General features: G+C 41.0%; 1 protein-coding gene and 1 pseudogene across 3 annotated transcripts in view; both read right to left on the bottom strand.

Moving 5' to 3' along the window:
• Positions 1–19923, bottom strand: part of RAB7A (RAB7A, member RAS oncogene family) — a 127713-nt gene that overhangs the window by 42122 nt on the left and 65668 nt on the right. The gene's annotated exons all lie outside the window — the stretch shown is intronic.
• LOC144382219 (large ribosomal subunit protein uL24 pseudogene) lies at positions 2618–19185 on the bottom strand (annotated as a pseudogene).

Below are 19923 nucleotides of genomic sequence, written 5' to 3'. Positions count from 1 at the left end.
ACCCAGGCACCCCTCTAATTTACTTTGTATTAGTTCAACCAAATACAGCTGACTCTGAACAACACAGGTCTGAACTGTGTGGGTCCACTTATATGTGGACTTTTTACAGTATGGTAACTGTAAATGTATTTTCTTTTCCCTACCTTACTTTATTGTAAAAACACTGTATATAATATATATAACATACAAGTGTTAATCGACTGTTTATCGGTGAGGCTTCTGGTCAACAGTAGTCTATTACTATTTAAGTTTTTGGAGAGTCAGAAGTTATACTAGAATTTGACCCACATGCGGGGTTGGTACCCTTAAGCCCTGCATTGTTCAAGGGTCAACTGCTGAAATAAGGTAGGAGTGTGTGTGTTTGTGTATTTTAAAAAGAGACGGCTACTCCACATTAGAGGAAGGGTAGCTTCCTGAAGCAGTGCTGTCAGAGCATGATCTCTGATCAGATCACAGTCTGGTTAAAGAGTAATCCCCAGGATCCCCCAACTTCACAGGGGCTGTTAGACCTGCCAGGGAACGTCAACATGCAGAAATGCCTCAAATCAAGCCAAGGTGTGCTTAACCAGTTGTCAGTCCCCCTCTCCAGGCAAGAAGGCCCTGACTACTAATTCAGATTTAAGTAGTCCTTCACATCATTATATTATTCCCACCTGTTTTTGTTTGTTTGTTTTAGATGGTTGCAGCTGTAATAACACTTCAGAAAGTTAAGTGGGGGGAGACGTTTGTAATAAAGAATACATAACATGGTTTGTTTAGTTTATTATGTTGAGGAAGAAGGGCCTGAAAGGGAATGAATACTGGTAAACATTCTAATTCTTGGGGAAGGGTGAGCAAAACCCTTAAGTTTCCATTTTCTCCCCTTCCCTTATCCTTCACCCTTACCCTTTTTCATCTTTAATCTTCACACAACAAAACCTACCTGTAGCCTAGAACAAACTGACCCGTCCTTTTTAAGCTCAATATTGCCAGAAGTAACCTCACCCCAAGAGGTTTTCAAATTTTCTAGCATGAAGTTATAGAAAGCATTCTTACTGTATTATAACTTATATTATGATTTACTGTGGTAAAATATGCATAACATAAAATTTACCATTTTAACCTCCTTAGCTTTATAAACAAATTCTCACAACTACAACTCAATTTTCTTCCTCACTTGTAAGAGAGCCTTCCTGTCCACCTCGTAGGGTTGTAGGAAGGATTCCATGTGCAAATATAGGTAAAGTGGCTTTGTAAACAATAAAACACTTTACACAGATACACAAGTTACCTGAAGTCAATATGGGACTGACATAGGGAATGACATGATTTTGCCTTGCTCCCCCGCCCCCCCACAAAGAGGATTAGATTTAAAAAGATTTCAATTACCATTAGTCTAAAATGTTTTTGAATCCGTTAACCTAGAGACTGAATGTTTTCCTGTAGCTCTCACTCACCCAAAAGCGACCCATCCTTTCATTTCTACATCTCACTTCTGTTATGGTTGGTGGATGAACTTCCTCACTTTTACTCAAAGGCTTAACCATCAAAAGCCTTGTTCACAAACCAGACACCAGTTCTCTGAATTGTAACAAGTATCTGAGAAACATGGGACGCCTGGGTGGCTCAGTCGGTTAAGTGTCTGCCTTCAGCTCAGGTCATGATCCCAGGGTCCTGGAATCGACCCCGCACTGGGCTCCCTGCTCAGTGGGGAGTCTGCTTCTCCCTCTGCCTTCCACTCTCCCTGCTTGTGCGTTCTTTCTCTGACAAATAAATAAAATCTTAAAAAAAAAAGTATCTGACGGGGCGCCTGGGTGGCTCAGTCGTTAAGCGACTGCCTTCGGCTCAGGTCATGGTCCCAGGGTCCTGGGATCAAGCCCTGCATCGGGCTCCCTGCTTGGCGGGAAGCCTGCTTCTGCCTCTCCCACTTCCCCTGCTTGTGTTCCTTCTCTCACTGTGTCTCTCTCTGTCAAATAAATAAAATCTTAAAAACAAAAAAAAAAGAATAAAAATTCTGGGGTGCCTGGGTGGCTCAGTTATTAAGCGTCTGCCTTTGGCTCAGGTCATGATCCTGGAGTCCCAGGATCAGAGTCCTTCATCGGGCTCCCTGCTCAGTGGGAAGGCTGCTTCTCCCTCTCCCACTCCCCCTGCTTGTGTTCCCTCTCTCACTGTCTCTCTGTCAAATAAATAAAATCTTAGAAAAAAAAAAAAAGTATCTGAGAAACAGAGGTATGTAAAGGATCAGTATAAGGATGCTCTGGGACCTGTCCTTAGAAAAGAGTGACTCTATTATTAATGTCAAGTTTATTAGTCAGGGTTGTCCAAAGAAACAGAACCAACAGAACCACCAAGATGGAGGAAGAGAACCTAATGGCTCTGCTGGCAACATATATATATAAGGTCATATTTTGCCAATTACCTTCAAGTGAGATTTAAAATATATTGTTAAAAATAAACTTCATATACTGGGGCGCCTGGGTGGCTCAGTCGTTAAGCGTCTGCCTTCGGCTCAGGTCATAATCCCAGGGTCCTGGGATCGAGCCCCGCATCGGGCTCCCTGCTCGGTGGGGGGCCTGCTTCTCCCTCTCCCTCTGTCCCTGCTTGTGTTCCCTCTCTCACTGTGTCTCTGTCAAATAAATAAATAAAATCTTTAAAAAAAAATAAACTTCATATATATAAGATTTACATATGTAACAATGTATAAGATCACATAAATACATACAGGATTATATATATACATATATAAAGTTTATATAAGTGACATTTATTACAAGTAAGTAGGTCACACAATTATGGAGGCCAAGGAGTCCCGAGATCTGCAATCTGAGGGCCTGACAACCAGGAGAGCCAATGGTGTAAGATCCAGTCTGAGTCTGAAGGCACGAGAAAACCTTCAAATAGAGTGAATTCTCTCTTGTTCAAGCTTTTTGTTCTATTCAGGACTCTAACAACTGGATGAGGGCAATCTGCTTTGCACAGTCTACAGATTCAAATATTAATCTCTTCCAGAAAGACCCTCACAGATAACATCCAGAGTAATGCTTTAACCAAATAACTGGGCATCCCTGCCCCAGTCAAGCTGCCACATAAAATTAACCAGTTGGCCAGGGCTAGATATAAAAGCTAAGAGAAGCTCACCCACTTCAGGTTTCAGGTAAAAAAATGGGGAACTGTAATGCTCAAGCACAGGCCCAACTCTTCAGGCTGAAAAGGAAATGCTAAAGAACAGAAATGTCAAAAGTTTCACAACACTCTCCTTCTATTTCAAAAGTTATTGAAGAGAAGGTTTAAAAGGACTGAAACTGTGCTAGTTAAGATTTTGGCAAAATAAAGACCGCCTGCCAAACTGGATCACCAATGCACAGCTTGTTTCGGACAACATTTTAGAAACATCATTGCTAAATACGAATTCAAGGTGGAAACACAAAACTACCATGACAAAAAGGAAAAGGGATGAACATTCCATATTCCATAACTACACATGCTTTTCCACCACATCACATGCACAGCTGAGCACACTATGAGGTGGTAATACATAATTTATGAAATCACATTTCAAGGTCAGAGATCTGTCAGTTAAGATGCAGTCTGGCTTTATTTGAGAGGAAGAGTCTATGAAGAGAAGGTACTGATCTTAATTTCCTCATTTGTAAGAACATCACACTGTGGTGCAACATCACCATCTATTTCCAGAACTTTTTTCATCACAGCAAACAGAAACCCCATACAGATTAAGCAATAATTACGCAGGTCCCGCTCCCCTAGCCCTTAATAATCTCTATTCTACTTTCTGTCTATAAATTTTCCTTTTTTAAATAGCTCATGGAAGTGGGATCATACAATATTTGTCCTCATGTATGGCATATCTCAGCATGATGTTTTCAATTTCATCTACATTGTAGCATGCATCAGAACTTCATTCTTTTACATGGTGAATAATACGCCATTGCAAGTAAATACATCTTGCGTATCCTTTTTTATTAATTTTATTTAAATTCAAGTTAAAGTGTATTTTATTTATTCTTTTATCTGCTGATGATGTGGGTTGTTTCTACTTTTTGACTCTCTTGAATAATTCTGCTATGAACAACAGTATATCAGTATCTGTTTTGAGATCCTGTTTTCAAATCTTTTGGGTATATACCTAAAAGTGGGTTTGCCAAGACATACAGTAACTCTGTTTAAACTTTTAAGGAACAACCAAACTGCTTTCCATAGCGCCAGCACCATTTCAACTTCTTAGCAGCAATAGACAAGAGTTCCAATTTCTCCAGATCCTCACCAACACGTGTTTTATTTATGTATTTATTTATTTATTTGAGAGAGAGAGAGAGAAAGGGCATGAGAAAGCACAAGCAGGGGGAGTGGCAGAGGATGGCAGAGGAAGAAGCAGACTCCCCAGTGAGCAGGGAGCCTGAGCCAATGCGGGGCTCAATCCCAGAACCCTGGGATCATGATTTGAGCCGGAAGCAGACACAGATGCTGACGCTTAACCGACTGAGCCACCCAGGTGCCCTCCCGCCCGTTTAAATAACAGCCATCACCAACAGACACATGAAAAAGTGCTCAACATCACTCGGGCATCAAGGACATACAAATCAAAACCACAATGAGATACCAGCTCACACCAGTCAGAATGGCTAAAATTAACAAGCCAGGAAACGACAGATGTTGGCGAGGATGCGGAGAAAGGGGAACCCTCCTACACTGTTGGTGGGAATGCAAGCTGGTGCAGCCACTCTGGAAAACAGTATGGAGGTTCCTCAAAAAGTTGAAAATAGAGCTACCCTACAACCCAGCAATTGCACTACTGGGTATTTACCCCAAAGATACAAACGTAGTGATCCAAAGGGGCACGTGCACCCCAACGTTTATAGCAGCAATGTCCACAATAGCCAAACTATGGAAAGAGCCCAGATGTCCATCTACAGATGAATGGATAAAGAAGATGTGGTATATATATATACACACACACACACACACATATACATACATACATACAATGGAATATTATGCAGCCATCAAAAATTTGAAATCTTGCCATTTGCAACGACCTGGATGGAACTAGAGGGTATTATGCTAAGTGAAATAAGATAATCAGAGAAAGACAATTATCATATGATCTCAATGATATGTAGAATTTGAGAAACAAAGCAGAGGATCATAGGGGAAGAGAGGAAAAAATGAAAGAAGAAGAAACCAGAGAGGGAGACACACCATAGGAGACTCTCAATCTCAGGAAACAAACTGAGGGTTGCTGGAGTGGAGCAGGGCAGGAGGGATGGGGTGGCTGGGTGATGGACACTGGGGAGGGTATGTGTTGTGGTAAGTGCTGTGAATTGTGTAAGACTGATGAATCACAGACCTGTACCCCTGAAACAAATAATACATTATACGTTAATTAAAAAATAAAAATAAAAAAAATAAATGCCATCATAGCCAGTGTGAAGTGGTATCTCATTGTAGGTTTAATTTGTATTTCCCTAATGACTAATGATATGCATTTTTGTGGTGTGAATTAGCCATTTGCATATCTTCTTTGAAGAAATGTCTATCCAGGTCTTGTGCCCCTTTTGAATCGTGTTTTATGTTACTGAGTTGTAGGAGTTCTTAAATATTCTGAATATTAATTCCTTATCAGATATATAATTTACAGGTATTTTCTCTCATTCTGAGGATTGTCTTTTTACTCTCTTGATAGTGTCCTTTGAAGCACAGTTTTTAATTTTGATAAAGTCCAATTTACCTGTTTTTCCTGTTGTTGCCTGTGCTTTCAGTGTCATAGCCACAAAATCACTGTCAAATCCAATGTCATAATTTTTTCTCCTATGTTTTCTTCTAAGAATTTTATAGTTTTAACTCTTAGATTTAAGTCTTTGGTTTTGATCTAATTTTTGTACATGGTGGTAGGTAAGCTCATTCTTTTGCAGGTAGATGTTTCCCCAGTACCATTACCATTTGTTGAAGACACTGTCCTTTTACCACTAAATGGGACTTTTCGCACCTTTGTGGAAGTTCAACTGATCCTGTATGTGAAAGTCAATTTCTGGGCTCTATATTCCATTGATCTACACATGTATCCTTATGCTAGTACCACAATGTTTTATTACAGCTTTGCAGAAAGTTTTGAAGTCATGAAGTGGGAAGACTTCAACTTTGTTTTGAGCTTTCAAGACTGTTTTCTTTTTTTTTTTTTTTTAATTTTTTTTTTTTTTTTTTTTTTTTTTTAAGATTTTATTTGCAAGAGAGAGAATGAGAGACAGAGAGCACGAGAGGGAGGAGGGTCAGAGGGAGAAGCAGACTCCCCGCTGAGCAGGGAGCCCGATGTGGGACTCGATCCCGGGACTCCAGGATCATGACCCGAGCCGAAGGCAGTCGCTTAACCAACTGAGCCACCCAGGCGCCCCTCAAGACTGTTTTCACTATTCAGGGTCCCATGATTTTCTATATGAATTTTAGGATGCATTTTTCTATTTCTGCGAAAAACAAGTCACTGAAATTTTAATAAAGATTGAACTGCATCTGTAGAAGGCTTTGGGAGTATTGTCATCCTAATAAAATTAAGTTTTCTAACCCCAAAACGTGACATGTATATCTTTTTATATCTTGTTTAATTTTTTCCAGCAGTTTTAGTTTTCAGTTTATAGGTCTTTCACACACCAAGTTAATTTTTAAAATTCAGTTTTAAAAAATTTTTAATTCCAGTATAGTTAACATGCAGTGTTTATTAGTTTCAGGTGTACAATACAGTGATCATCACTTCTATACATCACCCAGTGCTTATCACAAGTGCACCCTTTAATCCCCATCACCAATTTCACCCATCCCCCCACCCACCTCCCCTCTGGTAACCATCAATGTGTTGTCTATAGTTAACAGTCTGTTTCTTGGTTTGTCTTTCTCTTTTTTTTGCCTTTGCTCATTTGTTTTATTTCCTAGATGCCATATATGAATGAAATCAGATGGTATCCGTCTTTCCTACCAAGCTAATTTTACTTTTTTTGATGCTATTGTAAGTGGTTTCCTCTTTGGATAGTTCATTGTTAGTATACAGAAATGCAACTGAAAAAAAAAAAAAAAAGAAATGCAACTCGTTTTTGTGTCCTCATTTTCTATCCTGCAACTTTGCTGAATTAGTTTATTAGCTCTAACAGGTTTTTATTTTTTTTAGTATGAAATCTTCAGATATTCTACATATATAAGGTCATGTCATCTGCAACAGAGATAATTTTACTCCTTCCTTTCCCATTTGGATGGCTTTTATTTCCTTTTCTTGCCAAACTGCTCTGGTTAGAACTTCTAGTACTGTTATGAATAGAAGTGGTGGCAGTGGGCATCCTTGCCTTGTCCATGAACTAAATCAGAGGAAAGAGCTATCAGTCTTTTACCACTGACTATGATGTTCACTGGGTGCTTTTCATATATGGCTTTTATTATATTGAAGTGATCATCTTCTATTCCTAGTGTTTTGAGTCATGAAAGGCTGAATTTTGTCAAAGGCTTTTCCTGCATCAATTGAGATGATCATGTGTTTTTCTTGTTCCTTTCACTTTGTTAATGTGGTGTACTATATTGATCACTTTTTCAATGTGCAATCATCCTAGCATTCCAGGAACAAATCCCACTTGCTCATGGTGTATAAATCCTTTTAATAGGCTGCTTAATATTTGGTTTGCTGGTATTTTACTCAAGATCTTTGAATCATTGTTTATAAGGGCTACTGACCTATAGTTTAACTTTTTTTTTGTAGCATTTGCCTGGTCCTGGTATCAGAGCAATGCTGGCTCACAGAATGATTTAGTAAGTGTTCCTCCCTCTTTGACTTCTGGGAAGAATGTGAGGATCGGTGTTAGTTCTTTAAATGTTAGCATTCACCAGTGAAGACATCAGGTCCAGGGCTTTTCTTTGTTGGTAGGTTTTGGGTAACTGATTTGATCTCCTTACTTGACAACAAGTATGATTTTTATTGAGTCGGTTTTGGTAGTTTGTGTTTCCAGGAACTTATTAATTTCATCCAGGTTATTAAATCTGCTGGTATACAAGTGTTCATAGGACTCTCTTATAATCTTTTTTTTTCCCTGTAGAATTGGTAGTAACATCCCCACAAAGTTAATTTCTGATTTTAGAAATAGGAGGGTTTTTTTTTTTCTTAGTCAATCCAGCCGGAAATCTGTCTGCTCTAATCTTTATTATTTCCTTTCCTTCTACTAGCTTTGGGTTTGTTCTTTTTCTAATTCCACAGGAAGTAAAGTTAGGTTGCTGATTAGAGATGTTTCTTCTTGGGGCACCTGGGTGGCTCACCTGGTTAAGCATCTGACTCTTGGTTTCGGCTCAGCTCATAATTCTCAGGGTTGTGAGACTGAGCCCTGAATGGGGCTCTGTGCTCAGTCCGGGGTCTGCTTGAGATTCTCTCCCACTCCTCCCCCTCTGCGGACCACCGCCCCCCACCCCCGCACTTGTGTGTGCTCCTTCTCAAATACATAAATAAAATCTTAAAAGAGAGGTTTCCTTCTTTCTTTTTTTAATGTTAGCATTTATCACTATGAATTTCCCCCTTAGCAGTGCTTTGCTGTGTCGCATAAGTTTTAGTATATTGTGTTTTCATTTTATTCATCTCTTAAGTATTTAAAATTTTCCCTTGTGATTCCATTTTTGGCCCACTGGTTCTTTCAGAGTGTGTTGTTTAACATCCACAGATTTGTGAATTTTCCAGTTTTCCTCCTGTTACTGATTTCTAACTTCATCTCATTGTGGTCAGAAGAGAAATTTTTATATCTATCTTGCCACCAAGCCTTAAATTGTGGCCTAACACCAGGTGTGTCCTAGAGAAGGTCCCATGTGCACTTGAGAAGAATGCATGCGCTGTTGTTGGGTGGGGTCCTGTGTGTGTCTGTTAGATCTGGCTGGGTTACTGTTGTTCAAGTTCTCTATTTCCTCACTTCTCTGTTCTCTGGTTCTACCCACTCTTGAATATCATTGTGAAATTACCTATTTCTCCCTTCAGTTCTGTCAATTTTTGCTTCATATAATTTTTTTTCATTTTAACAGTTTTTATTTTTTTAAAAAGATTTTATTTACTTGACGGACAGAGAGAGAGCATAAGCAGGGGGAGCGGTAGAGAGAGAGGGAGAAGCAGGCTCCCAGGACCCTGGAATCATGACCCGAGCCAGAGGCAGATGCTTAACCGACTCAGCCACCCAGGCGACCCTTAACAGTTTTTATTTAAAGTTGCATATAAGATTACTCCTGCATCTTCTCAATTCTTTCTTCCTTATATATGCCCTTTTCTTTTCCTACTTGGCAAGATTTGGCTTCATGTTCAAGGATCTTTTGGCAGTCTTTGTCCAGTTTTAGTCTAGTGATAACCACCTTGCTAAAGTGAATGTCCACATGGACGGCTGTGCCATTCGCCTTCTCTCGCTGTACTCATTCAATGTAGATAACATACTTCTTCCTGTAAACCTGGGCTACTTTGCCAATTTGCTGACCTTTGTAGTGTCCTCGCACAACCTGCAATTCATCATCCTTTCGGATGGGCATGGAATGAACGTTTTACTTCTGTCCCAGCTCTTTGGAAAGAGGGGAAGACATGCTCTTCTTGCAAATTTTTTGGGAAGGTGCACTGAAATGCCATTTATGGTTCTTGCTCCAGTCAGAAGTCACAAAGGGACTGAACTTCATTTTGGCCACTGGCGCTTCAGTGATGGCCACAAAAGGGAAGGGCTGCGTCACATAATTTGATGACCTGTCATCAGATGTAATAAATGTTTACCATTATTTTATCTTCTTGCTGTACTGAACCTTTTATTAACATATGTTCTTCTTTGTCTCTTGTAAATTTTTTTTATTTAAAATCTATCTTGAGGGGCACCTGGGTGGGCTCAGTCGGTTAAGCATCTGTCTGCCTTCGGCTCAGGTCATGATCTTGGGGTCCTGGGATCCAGCCCCACATCAGGCTCCCTGCTCAGCGGGGAGTTTGCTTCTCCCTCTCCCTCTGCTCCCCCTGCTTGTGCTCTCTTTCTGACAAATAAAGAAATAAAATCTTTAAAAAAAATTTATCTTGACTCATTTCAGTACAGCCACCCCAGCTCTCTTTTGGTTACTATTTATGTGAATTATCTTTTCCCACTCTTTCATATTCAAATTTTTTGTGTCTTTGGATCTAAACCGAGTCTCTTGTAAATAAATAGTTGGATCAGGTTTTTCTATCCAATCTGCCAATCTGTCTTTTTGGAGTTTAATGCGTTTATATTTAAAGAAATTACTGATAAGGAAGGACTTATTTCTGTCACTTTGGTGTTTGTGTTCTATAGGCCTTAATAGCTTTTTGATTATTCTGCACATATTCTTTTGTGTTCAGCTGATTTTTTTTGTAGTAAAACATTTTAACTCCTTTCTCATTTCCTTCTGTGTGTATTCTATAGCTACTTTCTTTGTCATTACCCCTCAGTTTTACAGATATTAATAAGGTACCTTATTGTGTTGTATGCAACAAAACCCTTTCCTATAGTACTGTGATGCTAACAGAGTTGTATCATCATTTTGAGACCAGAGTTTAAGCAAAATGAAATGAGTATTTTAAGTGTAAACACTGAGGTCTTTATAGCCAGAAATTATTACAGATTTCCAAACTAGAAAGAAAAAGCCCACTGAAGCACCACACATTTTTTCAATAAAGTAAATACTACTCTCTAATAATGATCCACCTAAACAAAAAGCTCTTTGGAATCCTTTAAGGGAAAAAAAAAAAAAAACTGACTGGGTGGCTCAGTCAGTTAAGCATCTGACTCTTAATTTCAGCTCAGGCCATGATCTCAGGGTTGTGAGACTGAGCCCTGCATTGGGCTCCCTGCTCAGCAGGGAGTCTGCTTCAAATTCTCTTCTCTCCCTCTCTCCCCACCCTCTCTCTCAAATAAATAAATAAATCTTTAAAAAAACAACAACAAAAAAAAAACAAAAAAACCATTGTAGATTATCCCCAGCCATTATCAGCCCATTTCTTGCCCTGCACCACTGTGATGGAATTACAAAGACCCATTTGGGCCCCTGTCTAGGCCTAGGTTTTTGGTCTTTATAGCTCAGAAAGCTGATTTCTGGTGACCTGATGGACTTTAGTAACCTGACAGGTTGTTTACTCCTTTTTTTCTTTCCATCTTCTTTCTTTTTCTTATTTTTCTTTGTTCTACCTTATTTTTCTTCATTGTCTTTTCTCATTTTTATTCTTTTATTAGCATAGTAAGCGTAATTATTATTTTATATCATTAGTGTTGTTAGCACAATTAGTTATCGCCAGTTAGTACAGTTAGCAGATCACCATGCAGCACGGCCTTGCAGCCATCTCTGCTAACAAATCACCCCTATCTACAATTACGAGCTCCTTGAGACCACTGGCCAGGGTAACTGCCAGTGGTGAGGTTAGCCCAGCACATCTTGACTGGGACAGAGGCTGTGAAGGTCACTAAGAACAGTCAGCAGAGCTCCTCCAGTTTCCAGGGACTTTTCTAAGACGCACACAGCACAAAGGCCTTGAATCACACCAATACTGTAAAGTTGAGGTGACTGACACTGAGGAAGCACTATTCCTTGTCTTGGAGTACATGTTTATTTACAATGGACCATGGCCACATGACAGAGAAAGAGGCCAGAGGCAAATTCCAGCAGCTAGTATCCACTGTGCAGTAGTGCCACCAGAATGGTATCATCCACAGGGACCTGAAGCCAGAGAACCTTCTTTGTGACACTCAGCTGAATGTAAAAACTGCAAACTTTGGCCTCAGCAATGAGTTCCCCACTGGCCATAAGCAGAACACCTACTGTAACGGCCTCCCTTATACTACCCCAGAACCCTTCCTGTGCCAAAAGTACAATGATCCAAGGTCCCTTAAGGGGCTCAGTTGGTTAAGTGTCCAACTCTTGATTTCAGCTCAGGTCATGATCTCAGGGTTTTAAGATCGAGCCCCACATCGCCCAGCATGGAGCCTGCTTAAGATTCTCTTTCTCTCTCCCTCTGCCCCCACCCCCCAAATACAACGATCCACTATGGTGGATGTGTGAAGCATGGTAATCATTCTGTCACCATGGTCACTGGTGTCCCTGTCTTTTGTGGGAGAGGACTTCAGGGAGCTATAGAAGCAGATCCTAAGGGGGCAATACCACATTCCAATGTTCTTTATCTCTTGAATGTGAAAATCTCGAGAAAACTGATGACCCTCAACTGCAGTGATAGAGGAATGTTAGAAAATATTATGAGGGATCCAAGGATAAATATGGGCCAGGAAGAGAAACTCACATCTTACAGAGTGCCTCATGACAACAAGGACCCCCGGGGTGACAAAAGTAATGATGAACATGGGCTATGGGTGGGACCAGATCCAGGACTCATGAACAGCATGGAGGTATGAGAGTGTGATGGCCACCTAAGTGATCCCAAGCTCAAGAAACCCAAGGTGAAGGGCCACCCCCATCATAATAAGCCCCTCCTCCCCTTCTGCTAACCCTAACAGTTGCATTCTTTCCCCAACCTAGAAGGTTCAGCAGGTATCTTGACAATGCAGTAAAAAATACCTGCAGCAAACCTGCTATTTCCACCTGGGAGCACCAGAACTCACAGTAGAAGGCCACAGTGCCTGCCAGTCCCCCACACCCCGTCTGGAGTCAAGGACCACCATCCCCAGCTCAGCCCCCTAGCAGTGGCCCTGGGGCCTCCTCCATCCCCAGCACCAGCAGCAGTAGCACAGCACCAGAGGGAACCAACTGTCCTCAATGTGTGTCCTTAAAAGGAAACCCTCTGAAAACCACGCAGCCTGATGGTACAACCCAAACCTCTCCTTCAGGTCACAGCCAGGGCCAACAGCGACGGCTGGCACGTTCCTCAACTTTATTCTAAGACACTTCTGTTTTAGGCTGCCCAGGAAGAATCAGAAAGGCAAACAAAATAGAGTGAGGCCAATTTAATCTCTCATGGTGAATGGCCAAGGCAGAAATCAAATCAAAGACCATGGGGGAGGTCGAGCTGTACTTCCTGAATTTTAAATGAAGAGAAAGAAGATGCTGAGCTCCAGCAAGTCTGACAACACAGTACAGGTCAGCTAGAGACTGGGCACAAACAGCTGCAGATGGGAGCAACGTAAGAAGTACATGCTGTGTCTGCAACATACTTGGGGAAGAGGACTTGGTTATTATTGATAAGGAAAGATTTACTTCCGCCATGTACCATTCGTTTTCTGTATATCTATTTTTCCATTGTTCAGTTCTTCATTTACTGATATTTTTTGTATTTAGTTGAATTTTTAATATAATTTAAAAAAAAGATTTTATCTGAGAGAAAGCGCGCAAGCGGGGAGAGGAGCAGAGGGAGAGGGAGAAGCAGACTCCCTGCTAAGCAAGGAGCTGGACATGGGACTCGATCCCAGGACCCTGAGATCATGACCTGAGCTGACGGCAGACGCTTAACTGTCTGAGCCACCCAGGCGGCGCCCCTAATGTAATTTTTATGTATCATTTTGGTTCCCTCTTCTTTCCTCTTCTGTATATTTATTATTTTCTTAGTGGTTACCTTGGGGATTACAATTAACATCTTAAATTTATAATAACCTAATTTAATAATATCAATTTAGTTTCAATAGTTTACACTCTGTTCTATTCTGTCCTTTCTCCTTTACATTGTTATTATCATAGATTACATCTATATACATGTGTGCCTGTTATGACAACTTATAACTTTCATGTTTCTGTCATTTATTCAAAAAAGATCTTATTTATTTGAGAGAGAGAGAGAGAAGGCACAAGTGGTGGGGAGGGGCAGAGGTAGAGGAAGAAGCAGATTCCTCACTGAGCAGGGAGCCTGGTGCAGGGCTCCATCCCAGGACTCTGAGATCATGACCTGAGCCAGTAGGGAGACACTTAACCGACTGAGCCACCAAGGGGCCTACGTGTTTCTGTCTTTTAAATCATATATTTTAAAAAAGGACAAAACAAAAGAGAATACTGGCTTTTATAGTTACCTACATCAGTATTCTTCTTACGGCTTTGAGTTAGTATCTAGTGTCTTTTCACTTCAGACTGAAGAACTCCCTTTAGCATTTCCCGTGGTGCAGGAGTACCGGTAATGAATACCCTCAACTTTTGTTCATCTGGAAATATCTTAATTTCTCCTTCATTCTCGAAGGATAGTTCTGCCAGATACAGAATTCTTAATTGGTAAGGTTTTTTCCCCCCTTTCAGGACTTTAAAAAACATCATCTTTACTGTCTTCTGGCATCCATGATTTCTTTCTTTTTTTAAAAAAGATTTTATTTATTTGAGAAAGAGAGAGACAGCCTGAGTGGGTGGAGGGGTAGAGGGAGAGGGAGAAGCAGACTCCCCACTGAACAGGGAGCCCGACATGGGCCTCGATCCCAGGACCCCAGGATCATGACCTGAACCAAAGGCAGACATTACATGACTGAGCCACCTAGGTGCCCCTGGCATCCATGATTTCTGATGAGAAATCAACTGTTAAAATCTTATTTAGAATCCCTTATATATGACAAGTTGATTCTCTTTTTTTCAAGTTCCTGTTGCTTTGCAAATTCAAGTTACAACTTGACTGTAATGTGTCTTGCCATAGATTTCTTGAGTTTATCCTCTTTGGAGATCATTAAGCTTCTTAGATGTGTAAATTCATTAAATTCTGGAAGTTTCTGGACATTAGATTTTCACAAACGTTTTGTTCCTCTCTATATATTCTCCTCCTGGAGCTCCTATGAAGTGTATTTGGCATGCTTGATGATGTCCTGCAGGTCCCTCAGGCTGTGTTCATTTTTCATAATTTTCTCTTTCTGTTCCTCAGGCTGAATAATTTTGATGGTCTTACCTTCAGCTTGCTGATCTTTTCTTCTGTCTGCTCATATCTGCTGCTAAACCTTCTAATAAATTTCATTTCAGGGGTGCCTGGGTGGCTCAGTCGGTTGTGTGTCTGACTCTTGATTTTGGCTCAGGTCATGATCTCAGGGTTGTGAGATGGAGCCCTACGTTGGGCTCCCTGCTCAGCAGGGAGTCTGCTTGAGATTCTGACTCCCTCTCTAAAATAAATAATCTTAAAAAAAATTTTCATTTCAGTTACTGTACTTTTTTTTCTGCTCCAGAATTTGTTCCCTTTTTATAATTTCTTTCTTGATGGTCTCATTTTGTGCAGACATTGTATTCTCAATTGCCTTTATTTCCTTGTCCATGATTTCCTTTAGCTCATTGAGTATATTTAACACAGTTGACTTAATGTCTTTTTTTTTTTTTTAAACAAGGTTTATTTATTTTATAAATGAGAGAGAGAGAAAGCACGGGCAAGCAAGGAGGGGGTAAGGGAGAGAGAGAAGCAGACTCCTTGCTGGGTACGGAGCCCAAAATAGGTCTCGATCCCACAACCCCAGGATAATGACCTGAGCCGAAATCAAGAGTTGGACGCTCAGCCACCCAGGCGCCCTGATTTAATGTCTTTAACTTATAATTCCAATGTCTAAGCTTCCTCTGAGATGGTTTCCGTCCAATTCCTTTTTCTCCTGTGAATGGGCCACACTTTCCTGTTTCTTTATATGTTTCATATTTTTTTCTTGTGTGAGAAATGAACATTCTGAGTATTATAATGTGGTATCCTGGAAATCTCACTCTCCTGTTCCTCAGGGATTGCGGATTGTTGTTTGCTGAGAGCAGGAATTGTCCATTTGTGAGCACAGCAATCACTTATGAAAGATCAGGAGTCTATCCCTTCATGAAGCACACCTCCACCCAATCGGGTTCCAGAGTTCCAAGACAGTTGATTCCAAATACTCTTTCGAGGTCAATGGCTGACGTGGTAGAGGGACTGACCTCTAAAGCTTCCCACTCAATCATTTTGTGTGATATCACTGCAGTCTATAGTCTTTTAATTTAAATTATCAGTGAACCAGTCCAATTTTCAGACCTTGACCAAACTCATTCAAGCTCTTGAATCACTGCTAATTCTCTCAGCAGAAAATGCCAGGTACATGCATTTTTTTTTTTCTGACATAAGTGTGATTTGTTTTCTAGTTTTGGTAAAGGATCAGGATGAGTCATTCCCTCCTTAAATGTAACATCTTTCTTAAATCTCTTGTAACCACAGAGGACCACCACAGGAAAGGAATTGATATGTGGCAGAAGACAAAGATAATCTAATAGCACAGACTTAAAATATCAAACTAGTGGCTCCTGGGTTTAAGTACTGTTCAAAATACTAGAAGTGATATGTAGTATTAAGAGGTGGCTGATGGGAGCATGGCATAGAATTTACTTCAGAAGTCTTTATTCTAGGTACAACCGTCCAGTGCTCTGAAGGTACAGCTGGAGTTAATACTTCTAACTCTGTGCTCAGAACACATTAGGGACTTGAAGATTTGCTAAAATATTTAGCTTCCTTTGTCTTAATGGAAGCATCTTTCTGGAAGATATGTAAGAAAGGATACAAAGAATGCTCCATACAGCTAAAGTACCTAGCTCTCACTCCAGAAGCCTTCTCTCTCTAAAACATGCCTTTTTGGGGAGCGCCTGGGTAGCTCAGCCAGCTGGGCATCGGACTCTTTTTTTAAAGATTTTATTTATACATTTGACAGAGAGAGGGAGGGGACAAGCAAGGGGAGTGGCAGGCAGAGGGAGAGGGATAAGCAGGCTCCCTGCTGAGTAGGGAGCCAGATGGGATGCAGGGCTAGATCCCAGGGTCCTGGGATCATGACCTGAACCCCTGAACCGAAGGCAGACGCTTAACCAACTGAGCCGCTCAGGTGCCCCGGGCATCCGACTCTTGATTTCAGCCCAGGTCATGATCTTGGGCCCCATGCTGGGCTCCACACTCAGCACAGCGTCTGCTTGTTCCTCTCCCACTGCTCTTCTCCCTGCCCTCTCTCTCTCTCCAATAAATAAAATCTTAAAAAAAATGCCTTTTTGAAGCAATAAATTTGTATCAGCAGGATAAGCTTGGAGTTATAATGTCTGGGAAATTAATGTTCTAACAGTCAGCAATTCCCACCAAACAAATTCTCCCTCCAAAAACAGCCAAACTACCTCACAATTAACCTGTCAATAGCTGTGAATATGAATGAGTTCACTATGAATATGACATAATCATTGGTTAGGAGCAACAGGGGAAGTTGGGAACTTATATTCAGTATCACCAGAAATGGATACAAATCAGGGTACCACACCATGCCAGCACTGCCCATGCATCTTTGGTTAATGGTTAATCCTATTTTTTCAGGAGCAGTTAGCTCTATTTCCTTTTTCATCGTCGCTGCTGTGCTTGCCCATGCCTACCCCTATCTGTGCAAAACCTGTCAAATAGGTGTCCCTGCTTTTAGAGCCATAGTCACCATCTTAGACCAGGCTTGCGCATATCCTACCCATGCTATTTTATTATTTTTTTAAGATGTTATTTATTTGACAGAGAGAGAGAGACAGTGAGAGAGGGAACAGAAGCAAGGGGAGTGGGAGAGGGAGAAGCAGGCTTCCAATGGAGCAGGGAGCCCAATGCGGGGCTCGATCCCAGGACCCTGAGATCATGACCTGAGCTGAAGGCAGGCACTTAACAACTGAGCCACCCAGGTGCCTCTACCCACACTATTTTAGTTGTAAATCCTTGCAACTAGAATAATGTACCACATATTTTGTCATTTTCCTTTCAAATATGTAAATATGGGCAGATTATGAAATGTGATTAATATGAAAATGAGAGTACCACAAATCTGTTTGTCTTTAGCCACATCATATAGTACTTCCTACCTGGGCTCTTGAGTAATAACATACCCGGAAAACCAAAGCCTGCCACACAGAGTAGTAGTGTATACCACGCCAGCTTTCTTACTGTATTCAGTCCCAATTTTTCCTCCTCATTTTCGAGGCCTACCATCCTCTCAAATCTATCAACTCAAATCAACTGCTGCCAAGAATCTAGACGCCCTACTTCCAGGTTCTGCCACATTAACATACTGGGAAGGTCATGGGTCCACTTCTCTCCTTTCCTTGATGCATCTCTCGCAGTCAAGAAAACCCAAGTGGTGAAAAGAATTCTGCCCCTGCTTCACAATGTATATTCAAAACACATAAACGCACGCAGGCAGACTTATATGTATTATGAGTGAACATTCTAAAATGTAGTTAGTTTTTAAGGTAGGGTACAGAACAAGATAGGCTCCCATTTGTGTCTATTAGGTTGAAACCTATGAAAATGTCATTTCTGTAGGTCAAAACAAGCCACTTTATAGGGTTCACTGTCTCTAAAGTAGGAGGGATTAAGGTAGGAAAATATTTGTTTTCAAGGTTTCCTTCTGTACAATTAGATGTATGAAGTTTATCATTACCTCTTCACATCCAAAAACTGAACACCTGTCCAGAAGCCTACTATCAAATGTTTTTCACACTTCATTATCCCCTTTTGTGGGTGGCTCCTCATGTGTCACACAGTCAAAAAGAAAAATTCCTCCAGGACAGGAACTATCTTACTCCTTTGGCATTTCCCTAGCACAGCACCCGGTACAAAGCATCCTTTGGATGCCTGCATGTCTGAATGACTACATTCCACTTTCCCTGTCACCAAGGGTGGAACCTGTTCTCTACCACAGCAGTGGGAAGCAGAAAAACCAACTCCTCAGATTCTGACATGCACTGTTTGATTTTGGCCTGTGAACAACCAGAGGTGAAGTTATTCACTAAGTGTATACACCATCTGTCTAGGGAGGGCGTACCTTACAAGGCTGACCAACATGAGCTCCTCCTCACTCCCCTCCCACCCCCCTTCCCAAACTCACAAGGGGAATCTTGCTACTGCCTCACCTCTCCAGTGGGCTAAGTCTGGCCACAAGGTTCCACCCTTCACAGAAACAGCACACCTTTCTCTCCCCCAAGTAGATCACGGATGCTCTTTATCTCCAGATTACTTTATGGGCACACAGAACTGCAAGCCACAGAAGACGTCAATTTGGCAGGGGCAGGTGGCAGGTGAAATCCAGTCACATGTAGACAGGATTTCATATTGTTGTCATGCAGAAATGATTAGCTACAACTTTAGAAGATAATAAGCAAGGGGAAAAAAAGGAAGAACCCGCTGACCAAGTGTACTTTTTTCCTGTCTAAAATACAATCGTTTCTCCCAATTCAAACTGCTAACATTTTTTCAACAGCCCTGAAAATAAAGACTGGCCCAATGGTCTACTCTTTATCTGTAAAAATTAATTAACTCCCTTTTTTTTTAAAAAAAGATTTTATTTATTTATTTGACAGAGAGAGATACAGCAAGAGAGGGAACACAAGCAGGGGGAGTGGGAGAGGGAGAAGCAGGCTTCCCGCAGAGCAGGGAGCCTGATGCGGGGCTCAATCCCAGGACCCTGGGATCATGACCTGAGCCGAAGGCAGACGCTTAATGACTGAGCCACCCAGGCGCCCCAACTCCCTTCTTATTTGTTACAATTAATCAGTAAAAAGAAAAAAAAAACATTTTTAGCTCATGCCAAGTCTGGGACACTTGTATGGAATCTGCTATTACAACCCTCCAACAGGAGTGACAAAGAAATCTAATTTGTCAAAGTTAAACAAGAAAAGTTGATAAAAAAAAATCCATCTAGAGTGTAGATTATGAACTGTGTGTGTTCAAATACTGCAAGAAATGACCATAGAAGGCAAAACATGAAATGCATAAAAACTTCATGAATATAATTTAAAACCTAATACTTGCTTTCCAAAGTCTTTTTTCAATCCATCACCTAAGGCAGTTGGGTTACAAGGACTGAAAGATATGTACCACTGCCCTACCAAACCCAAGGCTCCTTGGGGGTCAGAAAGCAGGTTTTCTACTGTTTGTAGAGCTACTACCTTGCACAAGGCTTGGGATGTGGTGGTGCTCAATAAAACCTACTGACTACATGAGAAATTACACAGTATTTGTCCCAGACATAGGGGAGAGAA

Source organism: Halichoerus grypus, chromosome 1 (genome assembly GCF_964656455.1).
Source record: "Halichoerus grypus chromosome 1, mHalGry1.hap1.1, whole genome shotgun sequence".
Lineage (NCBI taxonomy): Eukaryota > Metazoa > Chordata > Mammalia > Carnivora > Phocidae > Halichoerus > Halichoerus grypus.
Note: the sequence above shows the minus strand (reverse complement) of the source record. Positions and strands in the feature narration are given on the sequence as shown.